This window comes from Cryptomeria japonica, chromosome 9, assembly GCF_030272615.1.
Source record: "Cryptomeria japonica chromosome 9, Sugi_1.0, whole genome shotgun sequence".
Lineage (NCBI taxonomy): Eukaryota > Viridiplantae > Streptophyta > Pinopsida > Cupressales > Cupressaceae > Cryptomeria > Cryptomeria japonica.
Genome location: NC_081413.1, coordinates 352715786 through 352729212, shown reverse-complemented (window position 1 = coordinate 352729212; position 13427 = coordinate 352715786). Strand labels below are relative to the sequence as shown.

Genomic DNA, 13427 nt, shown 5'->3' with positions numbered 1-13427 from the left:
TAGTTTTATAAAGGTTCTTAGTGAATTTCCTAGTTGAGTTGGTTGCCAATATAGTTGGTTGGATATCAAACTTTGGTTTTGGTGGAGTTGGTTTTTTTGTGCTAGTTGGTAGTCATCGATGTGTGGATAATTGTTTCTTCTTTCCCCCCTTCTTTTGTGTTCTATTATTTCTAGGCTTTACTTTTATTGTATTGGGTGTTTCCCCTTAGCAGCTATTTAATTATCGAAATTTTTTTAAAAAAAATCCAATACAAGATGGAAGTAGAAACAAAGAAAATACCTTGAAATGTAGTTGTTTTTCTTCATGGTTTTATGGAGAGTGATCAACCAATCACTTGTTTGTTAGGTGTGAGCGCCTTGTCTATTCATGCTAATCATAGAAAGAAACTAATTTCTCAACTAAAATTAAACAACAATCATTTATTACCTATAATTAAATGTGTCTTGCAAGAGTGCAAGAGTCAAGTAAAAGTAAGTGATTGTTTTTATTAGTTTCAATGCAATAAGAATATTTTTAGTATTTGATAAAACTAAATCTTTGGAATAGGACATTAACATCTATCATAATCTAAAATAGATTTTTGTTAGATATTGTGATTACAAGCACTTTGATGGAAATGCTTGTGAAATGTAAAAGTATATACAACATATGAATTATTTTGTCAAATACCTCAAATAAATGTAACCCGTGAAATAAAATAAAAATAATAAATTCAAACTATAATTAGATACACAATAATTATAAAAATTAAATTTCCATCTATCAATTTCAATTGCTACAAAATTTCATTACATTACTTCTATTTTTATACGTTCAACAATCATTACATTCAATGAGAATGAATGCATTTCTTTTAAGTATTTTACCAAATAGTCCAACCAAACTATGCTACAACTATTGAATGAATGGAATTTTGATGATGTCCACGAGACCTAGTAGCCTAAGGGACCAAGAGTCAAAATTAACCCATTATCAAGCTCATTTCCATGTTGATTCTTCTATTATGAATTTTGAGTAAGAAACTTGATGTTTTGTGAAGCTTTGTCTCTTCAAAAGGTTCATTCAAATTGTCCACCTTTAATTCGTTCTCAAACTGACTATGAATATCCCCATATGCCTCACACTCCTTGATGAAATGTCATTCTGTTTCTACTGCTCTCTTGCTACAGAAAATGCATGTCCTTTATTCCCAATCTTCTTTGGGAAGCTTCCACCTACCAATTTCACATATCATATGTGTTGGAATGCACAGATACAGGCAATAAACGGAGAAAGAGGGGGGGGTTGAATCAATTTATTAACAATAACAGCAATCAATTCAATTATAAACCTTAAACCGAAGCACAACTCAATGAAGAATATAACATGAAAGCATAACACACATAACACCAATATTTTGACGTGGAAAACCAAGAATGGGAAAAAACATGGTGGGAAACCCTACCCACAATCAAATGAATACTCTGAAGTAGTATTATGAATAATTACAATAGGTTATGCACATGCAGAAAGGCCAACAACCTAGACCTCACTGTTCATCACAAAGGGAAGGCTCACTGACTTACAAATTCATTGGACTACAATCCGGAAAACAATTAACTGTGAAAGTAGCATCTACTAATGCCTGATACAATTCTGGTTAAGCACGGATGTCTGCTATGCAATACAAAACCTTTCCAACCTTCACCTGAATGATATGACTTTATTCGCACTTAATCTTTCTCTGATAATGCATACTTAACCAACCACGATATCGCATGTATATCTGAATTACATGAACAAGTCACCTATAAATATAGATTATTAACCTTATTGACAAGGTCGGCTAAACCCTAAACCCATAAACCCATAATTACAAAAATTACATCATATGATACCACCGGACCAATATTATGATTTACATTACATAGCATGGACCTAAATCAAGTAACCAAATAATTATATCCATCAGGGATTCTGCAAAGAACAAAATCCAACATGCTTCACTTGCCAGTAGAAACCCTCAGTGAAAGTTAACCAAATCCAAACAGGACCACCATAATACCACACCATGCAATGCAAAGTCGTCAAATGCTCGGCATAAGATCAAGAAGCACCAATAGCATGAAAGAAACCGATTCCATAAGCCGGACCCAAAATCCACTGACCAAGTCACCAAAACAGAATACCATGAACTCCAGAAGCCTGTAAGGGCAAAAGCTAGCTAGTAAAGGCATAAACCAACCGATAAATGAAACTACCAAAAGTGATAGCCAAACCATGAAGCCACCACAATATAGCAAGCATATAACCATCAGAATAAGCATCCAAAACCGATTGCAGAGGTCTGATCATACTGGATCAGAATGAAAGCCAGAACCAGAAAGATCACCAAGACTAACCGGGATACAATGTTGACATCAATGACAACACTTAACCAAATCCATCATATAGCCAACAATCTCCCCCTTTGTCATTGATGGCAACACTGAATTTGAAAAACATCCAAGTGCCAAGGAATGCCAACAAACTCCAAAACCATCAAAAAATCTATAAATTTTCACATGAATACCTTCTTCCCCTTTGACATCAATGACAAAGGATGGATACTAAACCAAGAATACTGAACCAAACAACTGACTAATCCCCCTAAGTAGTAGCACCATCTTCATCAACCTAGATCAGAAAAGTATGTATGATAAGCTCACCGGATTGATGCATCTCTGCATCACTACGTCTCTTCCAGAGGGTTGGTAACCCCCAACTGATCTCTGAGATATTCAAAAGTGTCTTTAGGCAATGGCTTCATTAGAATATCTACAATTTTTTCCTTAGTAGGCACATAAATCAATTTGACTTCCTTGCTTCAACCTTTTCCTTCAAGAAATTATACCTTATAAAAATGTGTTTTGATTTGGAATGAAATCCTGGATTATTTGAGATATCAATAGTAGCAGTATTATCACAATGAATAACAATAGGCTCATCATAACTTACCCTTTATATCCTTTAACATTTGTTTCATCCATAAAATATGGGTACAGTTGGTAGCAGCTGCAACATATTCTTCTTTAGTTGTAGACAATGAAGTGCATGATTGTTTCTTACTAAGCCATGAAACCAACTTCTTCCCAAGAAAGATTGCATACCATCCCATAAATCCAAGCACTATGGTACACAACACAAGGAAACCAAGGACGCACACCCCAAAGATCTGATCCATTACTTTTAACCAATTTTTATCCTTACTTGCTTCAATGAAAGATTTTCGTTCAATTTGAGAAATTAAACATACCTCTTCAGCAGCTAACCTTCTCCTAGTCAACACCCTTTTCCTTTTATCTCCAATAATCTGATCTTCAGAATGATTCAGCTTTACATACTTGGGAGTCTTTGAATTTTCTTGATTTGCTGGCTCATTTTGTTGTTCCTCTCTCACTGTTGAATTTCCTGATGCTACCAGTGTCACAGGTTCACTGTTCTGAACTGATTCTTGCATTACCGGTTCAGGTCTGATAAATTCATCTTCCGGTCCATAATCATATGTTCTTATCTGATTACTATGATGCTCATCCACCTTGACATTTATTATTTCCAATATCCTATTCAATCTTTTGTTATAACATCTATATGCTTTGCTCTTAGTAGAATAACCCAAAAATATTCCTTCATCACTTCTAGGATCAAACTTTCCTAATGCATCATCTCTTCTAATGTAGCATTTGCTTCCAAAAATTCTGAAATATCTGACAGTAGGAGTATGACCAGACCATAATTCATAAGAAGTCTTATCGGTATTGCCTTTAATGTGTACTTTGTTGAAAGTTTATACATCGGTATTGACAGCCTCTCTCCAATAGATATCAGGTAATTTAGCTTCAGTCATCATAGTCCTTGTAGCATCCAAAATTGTTATGTTCTTTCTTTCCACCAATCCGTTCTGTTGTGGGGTCCTAGGTGCAAAAAATTGTCTCCTAATACCATTCCTTTCACAAAAGTTGTTGAACTCACCAGATGTAAACTCACTGCCATGATATAATCTTAAACACTTTATCTTCAATCATGTCTCAATCTCAACCATAGCCTTAAAGAATTTGAATTTATCAAAAGCTTCAAATTTCTCTTTCAAAAATGTCACCCACATCATTCTAGAATAGTCATCAATAAGTAACAAAATATCTATCATCTTGAAAACTTTTAGTCCTTGTCGGTGCACACAAATCAGTATGAATAAGATCAACAATTTTGTAAGATTTATCATGTACACTTTTGAAGGAAGTTCTAACTTGCTTACCCATTTGACATTCTCTACATACTAGATTATGAGGTTTAACAATCTTGGGCAATTCTCTGACAACCGATATTGAACTGATCTTTACTATGCAATCAAAATTAACATGACACATCCTCTTATGCCATAACCAACTTTCATCAATCTGAGCAATCAAGCAAGCCTTCTCACCGGAGTTCAAATGAAATATATTACCATTAGTATGAGTTCCGGAAGCAATCTCCAATCCAGATTTATTAATGATCTTGCATTTTCCATCCTTGAAAAGCAAATGAAATCCTCTATCCACCATCTTACCTACACTTAAAATATTATACTTTAATCCTTCAACATAATAAACATTATCAATATTAGTCTTACCATCCAATGATATCGTTCCTTTTCCTTTGATCCTACATGTCTTGTTGTCTCCAAATATGATCAATCCACCATCAAACTCTTGCAATGATAAGAACTTTCTTTTGTCACCAGTCATGTGATGTGAGCATCCATTGTCTATAACCCATTCATCCTTTTCTTCAATTTTATCATCCAAGGCCTTTTCCTCAGTATGTGTTGGTTCAATGACAGATTCCGGAGAATCATCCTTGATAGCAATAAAGACCCAATCTTTGTCGGATGAGGCACCATTACTAGATCCACTCACAGGTTCATCATCATCATCATCAGAAATACCATCATCATCACCAGCATAATAACATGATTTATCCTTATTCCTTCTGAATGTAGGTTTTCTCTGATATTCATGATTAGGCTTATAATTTCTCATAAATCTTTTATGATTCCTGGTAGCTCTTTCAGGACATATAGATGCAAAATGACCAATCTTATTGCATGAAAAACATTTAAAAGGGAATTTTCCTTCATACTTACTTCGAGATGGTCATTTAGGAATTCTTCTAGCAATCGGGGCTTCCAGCTCTTCAAGCTCTCTTTCTTCTTTCTCAATTTCCTCCATATCCTTAGCATACATCTCTTTCCAATCTATCTTTTGTTTACTGGATGCAAATGCTCTAAATGTAGTCTTACTTTTAGCAACACTTTGATCTCCAAGTTCTTCAAGTTCAAAAGCAGTCAATTTCCCAAGTAGTGTATCTCTAGTCACAGGGGTACTTGACATTGTTCAAAATTCATTAATAGCAATAGCCTTCATCTTGTAAGCCAGAGGTAGAACTCTTAGAACTTTTGACACTATCTCATCCTCACTAATAGATCCGCCACAAAATTTGATACCCATGACAATCTCATTGACTCTATCCATAAAATAACTTATCTTCTCATCTTCTTCCATGTTTAAAGTTTCATATCTTACCCGGAAACCTTCAAGTTTAGCAATCTTCATAGCCTGGTCACCTTCATAAAGAATTTCAAGCTTTGTCCAGATCAACTTAGCATTGTCCAACTCTATGACATTCAATATCTTTTCATCAGATAGGGCGCTCAACAATGCTTATTTTGCTCTTACATCATTTTCAACTCTCTTTTGTTTATCAGCAGGTGTGGGTGTTCCAGAATTAGGATCATGAGGTATATACACTTTCTCCACTATCTCCCAAAGTTCAACTCCAAGACATCAGAGATGAATCTTCATTTTCTCTTTCCATATATTGTAATTTGTACCATCAAATCTGGCACTCTCCTTCCGGTAAGGATTGAATGCAGAACTAGATGCAGTTGCCATCGGATCTCCTCAAGTAGTTAAGCTTCTGCAGAGAGGACCTCACTTTGATACCAATTATTGGAATGCATAGATATCGACAGTAAAATGAGAGGGGGGGTGAATCAGTTTACTAACAATAACAGTAATGAATTCAATTATAAACCTTAAACTGAAGCACAACCCAATGAAGAATATAGTATGAAAGCACAACACACATAACACCAATATTTTGACATGGAAAACCCGGAAAGGGAAAAACCACGGTGGGAAACCCTACCCACAATCAGATGAATACTCTCTAGTAGTATTGTGAATAATTAAAATGGGGTCTACACATGCAGGAAGGCCAACAAACTAGAGGGCACTGCTCATCACAAAGGGAAGTCTCACTGACTTACAAAATCATCAAACTACAATCCAGAAAACAATGAATTGTGAAAGTAGCATCTACTAATGCCTGATATAGTTCTGATTAAGCACTGATGTCTGCTCAACAATACAAAACCTTTCCATCCTTCACTTGAATGATATGAATTTATTCACACTTAATCCTTCTCTGATAATGCAAACATAACCAACCATCGATATCACATGTATATCTGAATTACATGAACAATTCACCTATAAATACAAAACATCAACCTTATTGACAAGGTCGGCTAAAACCTTAAGCCATAATTAAAAAAATTACATCGCATCATACCATCAGACAAATATTATGATTTGCATTGCATAGTATGGACCTAAATCAAGTAACCAAACAATTATATCCGTCAGGGATTCCGCTAAGACCAAAATCCAACGCGCTTCACTTGTTGGTAGAAACCCTCAGTGAAAGTTAACTGGATCCAAATAGGACCACCATAATAGAACACCATCCAATGCAAAGTCAGCAAATGTTTGGGATATGATCAAGAAGCACCAACATCATGAAAGAAACCGATTCCATAAGCCGGACCCAAAATCCACTGACCAAGTCACCAAAACAACATATTGGTAAAGCTAACAGGGAACGCTAGAAGTCAGTAAAGGCATTAACCAATCGGTAACCAAAAATACCAAAAGTGATAGCCAAACCATGAAGCCACCATAATATAGCAAGCATATAACCATCAGAATAAGCATCCAAAAAGATCACCATGACTAACCGGGATAGTCTCCAACCGGGATATAGTGTTGACATCAATGGCAACACTTAACCAAATCCAACATGTAGCCAACAAAATGATGAGATCGAGTCCTCAACTAAGCAATTAAAATTTTGGCCTTTCTGTTGATCATTGATCATATATAAACTTTTTCATCATGATCCCAAGTATAGTTAAACTCTTTAATATAATATGTTTTTTATTTTTATTTTTCTGTCTAATTGTTTTGTCCACGTGACATTCTTGAAGTTTTCTAATACCCACTTTTTTATCTCCTCTTTAGTGCTAGGATAGTCATTCATATTTAGGTCTCACTTGTTCATCCACTTACTATTTTTTTCTTCCACATTGTAAGTTGCGGGGCCACATTATTTTAAGGCATCTTGTCAAATAAGTAACCAATGCCACATAGGCAGGGCCACCACCCAAAAGGAGATTCACTAGGTATTTCTCGCATGATCTATAATCACATTAGATATTATCGCATATGGTATCATGGTATATTTAAGTATTCCAAAAGAATCTTTGAATCGATCGTTGATAAAATTAATAGACAAAATTGGGTGGAACACATGAAGGAGAGTTGTTGGTGTCCCAACTTGAATAAGTATTTAGTAATCTTTTAAGTATTTAGTAATATTTTTCTCACGCAATACACTAACATTAATTGCCTTTCCATACATGGCAAAGTGTATATATGTGTTTCTTTTGTTTTCATTGCTCACGACTCCTTTTTCTTTTGCTTCTACTTCTGGTAATCATAATATCAATATATTTATCCTCATCGATCAAAAATAAATAAATTAATTCATGATTTTATTTGGTTATATTCTCAACTACTTATTGGTTTGTAAAACAAGAGTTAAAGGAGTATTTGTATTGTAGAAACTTGAGAAGTTGATATTGTAAACAACGAGGTACTAACTAGTTTATAATACGGTGATACAAGAGTCTCATTTGGATATAGATTACGGCCACTCGGGGTATTGTACAAGCATGAGAAGTGAATTTCATGTTCTCTTCAAGAATTTGTTTGTAATCATGTAAGGTTCAGTATCTCTTTGACAGATTCGGTTAAGGACCACTCGATTAAGGGATTGACTACAATACCCTGTTAAAGGTAATACCCTATTAGAGGTAACCTCAGTGGAGGATCTAGATCCAAGTTAATAAATCACCTTTTTAGAGGATTTCTACAACAAGCCTGTTAAAGCCTACCTGGTTAAACTGTTGTAGTGATTAGAAAACAACAGGTGGTATGATCTAGGAAAAGCACATTTTGCTTGTTTAGATCCCTTTCTGTTCACTCATTACTACATCACCGACATACTCTGCAACTCCTTCAACAAATCGCATCAACTCTAACTCATAACATAACTTGCATCACGTATATAAAAATAACTCGTCACAATGTCTTTTTATAGACATTAGATTTCATGTTAACTCCTGACCCTTGACACAATTTCCTAGGTTCGGTGAATCTAGACAATCTTCCTTAACATGACACAAATTACCGCCATAGTGTTGGTTGGTGGTAACACATCACAACTGATTCTCCAAGCTCCATCGGTTAGGGTTACCAGATGATCTCTCTACTTCAATAATACTATCGGTTGCCTTACTGCATCATTACCGGTTGCAATACATCTTCATTACCGGTTACTATTGACATCAATGACAACACTATAATTCTCCAATACAATCTTCATGCAATGCCAACATTCTCCCCCTTTGGCATTGATGGCAATACAAATATCAATACAGATTGATTGTCATGAATGAGAGTAAAGCATATACACAGGTATAGGAATCTTGGTTTACATTTTGTCCTTCAACTGTATCTTCATATCTTCAGCTGGTAACTGGCTATCAATCATATACAGTTCTTCTCCCCCTTTGACAACAATGCCAAAGTGAAGGTAAACCATTATGTTTCATGCTTCACCGATGTAACGCCACCAATAAACCCTAGGGAAATTTACAACAAATTTCCTAAAAGAGTGGAATAATTATTTTTTTGTTTACTAATGTGGTCTACATTTGATTGGTTAATGCATTGATTTAGAGAATTGGTTCAATATTTTTGACTTAAGTTAATCACTTACTTAGAAATTGGCATACTATGCTCTTGACACAAGCAAATTAGTGTTTACAAGTTACCATTGTCTCCCCAGGGCATTGGTTCCACTACTAATCTTAATGTCAAATATGTTACGATTATCACTTTATAATTGCCACCATGAAGTAATGACCTATCAAGCACCTCTATGCATCTAGATGATTGACCTCACCATGTCCATAGCCATCAAACACATATGCAACTATTCAATGTATTTTCATATGAAACATTCTATCGCTACTTCCCTCTAACACTTTTAGTGCATACAACTAACTATGATACTTAAAACACCACTACTCCACATGAGACACACTATGCAACCAGAGCACCCTTCCATTAGCCATTGCATTACTAAAATTAGTTGTACAACTACATACATAATGCACCCTATATGTTGAAAACCCCCTTAAAGCACAATGCTTACTAACCCATCTCCCACATGAACATGAACATGGCATATATGTGAGCATGGTACTTATGAACAATTGCCTCCATCTCAAATATTAATGACAAAACTAGACTTTTGTGCATCCAATCATGATCTAAAACATAACAAATGCACCCTAGAACTTTATGCCATACACTACCATGATAAAAATATGAGCTACTATAAATAAAAGACAACCTCTATATTGCTTCCCGCTCATTAATACAGCACTAACAAGTTATCCTACAACACTAATTTATTATTACATGCATGCAATCATACTAATGTAGCTATATAATCAAGGACAACCACTAAACCTTATTAATTTTATTGCAGAAGCTATATTACCATGTGCATTCTCATTTAAAACACTAAATATGCCAAGCTAATTCATTTAATTTTGGATTTCAGCCTTAGGTTGATTTGGTTTCCATTGAACTATGGACTTCATTATCATGGGTACACTCTTATGGCCAATTTTGGTCATTTCAGCAAGGTCTTAGTTTTATGCCATTAATCAAGTTATAGTGTCACATAAGGTATGTATGTTCTTAGTTGCATTGTATACATGTAATGCATCCATTTGTCTAGCTTTAGTTTCATTCATGCATCAAGTGTATCATGATGTAATCAGTTAAGCATTTCCATTCATTGCCATAGTCACATTTTGCGTCATTTATTTTAACATAGTAGCTTACATAAATGAATAAGCTAATGAAATTCAACTAAACATAATCATAGAATAATGAAATATTAAACGACAACTAAACTACTCATAAGTGAACATATTGGATTCAACAAGTTACATGTACTATATCAATAACTTCTATGCTGCAAATACTAATTATCATTACAAGAGTCTTCAACTATTTCTTTCAACTTACATGATATAGGATTACAACACTTCCGTGGGAAGTCCAAACTAATACATAAACTCATGATTACAATATTGTTGTTGTTACAATAAGTACAAATGTGAGAACTTCTCACTTTTACAATATTCCTAATCTACCTCATAATGACAGGTTCTCAACTATGAGATGATATGATACAAAAATATTCTCCAAAGGTTCAAGTTTGCACAAGAAGAAAGCTCCAAGACCACGCACAAAGAAAAACACCAGCAAGAGGGAAAAACCCCAATGGAAAAAAGCTCCAACCACCCAACCAAATGTGGAACCTACAAGGAACCACCCCCCGAGCTGGGAGATGTCACTAGGTCCCAACTCACACATGAAGTCGGGTTGATGCTCGACCCAAGGACTAACTTCAACACATCACATACTCAATATGATTCCAAACAACACAAAGAACATTAAACTCCAAAGTTTGGTAACATAAAGCAAATCATGAAAATAGCACAAGGGACTAACATGCTCAAGGGAGTGACATCGCATGCCAGAAAAAAAAAAAAAACGGGCACAAGCCTATGGGCATGCGAAGCCATCTCGACCTTGGGAGAGATACCAAAGGAGATTGACTTACCATCTCCACGGTCTTCTCGTGCTTAGCCTAAAATATCCTCCCTAGGTCTGAGTCATGGGGCACTGATAAGCTATTATCTTTTTATATTATCTAACTACCCATACCCATTCATTATTTACTTATCACTTAATTATAAAACGGAAAACTCCCTTATGCCCACGAGGTCTGGACTTCATGCATCCTTACAAGGAACCTCGTGATAGCCCATCTCTCATGACCACTAGTAACATAAAGGAGCCCACTCCCTTGACATGGATCCATAATAAAAATGCAAGAGGCTTTACAAAGATAAAGAAAACTGACATAAATGGTATGTCGTACATAACCACTCACAATCACATATTCAAGCAATTTGACATTACAAGTATACAATGAGCTTCTTGAACAAAGAGTGAAAATCCAAGTATAAGACTGCTGCAACAAAACTAAACAATGCAGCAGTGTCTCCACACTCGTTGTCCAAGAAGCAGTAGTGAGCGAAAACAACCTCATGGCATGAACCATCATGAGGGCATGCAAGAAACAAAATCCACACAACCATAAAAGAACCAATTGAAAAGCAACTTAATCAAATTATGACAACAGTTTAAATGACCTCTAGAATTAAAATAACCAACTCTTGACATGTGACTAACGCTGAAATAAATGACTATATGGGGCAGCGAGTACATCGCTCTTAGCCCGCATTGAAACTCACGGGCTGGACTCTATTTGACTCAATACAAGTATTCTAATATCTAGCTGAGACAAAATAAATAAATAAATTTAAACAATCATTTCAAGTTGAAAACTCATCTACATGCATGATAAAACATGTTGCATACAACAGAAATCAAAAGAAAACCAAATTCTATACCTCGCAAGCAAAGTTCATACAATTCTTTGGTGTGGTTTCGCTGCCCAACCATCTAATATGGGGCAGCAAAGATCATTATTGATTCCGAAAAGGTTTATCTCTCTCTCTCGTGCTAACTACAGTAAACTAAAACTAATTACACTATGTTACATGCCAAAAAAGGACTTGGTTAAATTCTGGGTGAGTTTTTCCTAATTTTCACCGGAAAGACAATAGTTTCGCTATAAGGTGGAATCATCATAAAATGCCATTTCACAGGTTGTTGGGTTTTATTTTTACAACACTATGTTTATACGAATGAACACAAACTTGTTGCAAATTAAAAATCGTCAATTATATATATATCAGATTGAAGTGTCATAAATTGTGCTCAACACTACCCCCATAACGTGGGTTATTATAATAACAGCAGCAAAACAAATTTATATATTTCTTAAAAAAAAAAACAGAATAAATAACATTCAAACTAAATCAAATTTCCCACGTAGACAATAAAATGATAAAGCAGTCCAGCATCCTAACAGGGGGTGCACACAATACATTTGCCATGTAAATTAAAAGGGGAGTAAACAGATTTGTTTAGTGAACTAATTAGATTCAGATTCAAAGAAGGAAATACAATCCACGGTTGCATCCCACAGCCAGCAAGAAGTTCACATTTTTACAACAATAGATAAAAAGAAAACCCTCAATTTTCAGATTCTTCTCTTAAACCAAAACCCCATTATCCAAAGCAAAATCAAACAACAAATTCATTTTACCCAAACAATGAAATGGCAACACATAAATGAAATTGAACAAAGGAAATAGAAGAGACCTACCTTAATCCTATGTGATGGAGGAAAGATCTGAAACAATCCTTTTTTTTCCTCATCTCCAGCACAACCACAACCAATCTTCTCTGATTCGAATCTTCCAACCAATTCCAATCCATAAAACCCAAAACTCTTCTATGGCAAGAAAGAAAATTCAAGGGAAAGTGTAGAGAATTTTTCACCACGTTGAGGAAGGAGGATTTGTCCACAATGCATTCACGGGAACACTATTATTTTTCCCAAAATAAGATGCCCTAACTTTATTAATAAAATATTCCTCATCTCGTATTTTATTATTATTCTTATTACTTAAATTGTTTTTCCCCAATATCATTTCAAGGGAATTCATCTAAAAAAAATAAAACCATAAAACATATATGAGCTTATTTTTTCATTATTTCAAATTGGAGACGTAATATAACATGAAACCATTAAATAATATAAAAACGAATATAGGAGAAGATATAAAAATAAATATAAGAACAAATATAAAAGAGGGAATTATCCACTATTCACCCTTATTACTTTATTATTTTAAATATATTAATTATCGCCAAAATCAAGTAAGTACTTGGGCGAAATAATTCAAATAGTTATTAGTTGCCACAATAAAAAAAATTGCTAAATCACAATAATTCAAAATAAC

The 13427-nt window shown here is 34.7% G+C and overlaps 1 long non-coding RNA gene across 1 annotated transcript; it reads right to left on the bottom strand.

The window, feature by feature from the left end:
• Positions 1-6502: 6502 nt before the first annotated feature.
• On the bottom strand, positions 6503-13024 carry LOC131029805 (uncharacterized). Its single transcript, XR_009102827.2, has 2 exons — positions 12788-13024; positions 6503-6899 (listed from the first exon to the last, which is right to left on the bottom strand). It is a non-coding gene; the product is annotated as an uncharacterized LOC131029805 (long non-coding RNA).
• Positions 13025-13427: the final 403 nt, after the last annotated feature.